At 42.3% G+C, this 1,205-nt stretch overlaps 1 protein-coding gene across 3 annotated transcripts in view; it reads left to right on the top strand.

Annotated features, from left to right (window-relative positions):
• The window catches only part of SMARCA1 (SWI/SNF related, matrix associated, actin dependent regulator of chromatin, subfamily a, member 1), an 89,646-nt gene that overhangs the window by 68,555 nt on the left and 19,886 nt on the right, over window positions 1-1,205 (top strand). The gene's annotated exons all lie outside the window — the stretch shown is intronic.

Genomic DNA, 1,205 nt, shown 5'->3' with positions numbered 1-1,205 from the left:
AGAGAGAGAGAGAGAGACAGAGTATCTTAGAGTAAAGCAGTCTTCTTAGAACAGATAGCTCTTAGTCTTTAGCAGAGCTTGGTAATCTTCAGCAGAGAGATGCCATGCTGGTGTTCTGCAGGCAGGAGAGGAGACAGAGTCAGAGTGGATCCGTGAATAGAATGCGCATGCCTCTTGACTGCCTTCTGTCTCCTCCAGCCTAATATAAGGCTGAACTCGTGCTTCAACACCACAGGTGTAGAGACTGCCAATTCACCAATGCTCTCATCTCGAGCTCACTCATGCTTGTTAGAACCAAATCTCTTTCCATGCCCTTTTCACCAAGGTGTTCCATTACAGGTATTTCCTATAACTCTCACTCCTTCTAGCCATAGGCTATACGAGCTGCTGCAGTCCCCAAAGTGTTTTTTATAGCTGTTTTTTTTAATTGATGATCAAACGAAGTTCACACTTTTGGTTGTTGGATCTCTTTAGTCTCTTTTAATCCATAACTTTTTGTTTTTCATGACCATGTTTTTTTTTTTTAGATAAGAGTTTCACTATGTTGCCCTCAGTAGAGTGCTGTGACATCGCAGCTCACAGCAACCTCAAACTCTTGGGCTTAAGTGATTCTCTTGCCTCAGCCTCCCAAGTAGCTACAACTACAGGTGCCTGCCAAAACACTCAGCTATTTTTTTGTTACAGTTGTCCTTGTTGATTTTAGCTGGCCTGGGCTGGGTTCGAACCTGCCAGCCTTGTTGTATGTAGCTGACGCCCTACCCACTTAGCTACTGGCACCACCCATGACTGTGATTTTTTTTTAATGTGTTCAAGCTAGTCATCCTGGAGAATGTCCCACAGTGTGGATTTACCTCACTGGTAGATTTAGGTTTAACATTTTTGGCAATAATACTATGGAAGTGATATTATGTACTTTTTATTACAATATATCAGGAGTCACATTATGTCAGGCTGTCACACTATTGGTGGTGCTAAGTTTGGTCACTTGTCTAATATCTTTAATCTTTAGAGTTCTCTAATATAGAGGTATATTTTCCCTTTTTAATTAAGCAGGTGATACTGCGTAGGGTGTGAATGATTTAAACATGTATTTTTTTGTTTGTTTGTTTGTTTGAGACAGAGCCTCAAGCTGTCCCCCTGGGTAGAGTGCCGTGGCATTACAGCTCACAGCAACCTCCAACTCCTGGGCTCAAGCGAGTCTCCTG

The sequence above is a fragment of the Otolemur garnettii genome, unplaced genomic scaffold, assembly GCF_000181295.1.
Source record: "Otolemur garnettii isolate 467f Iridium unplaced genomic scaffold, OtoGar3 scaffold00109, whole genome shotgun sequence".
Lineage (NCBI taxonomy): Eukaryota > Metazoa > Chordata > Mammalia > Primates > Galagidae > Otolemur > Otolemur garnettii.
This window is presented reverse-complemented; position numbering and strand designations above follow the sequence as displayed.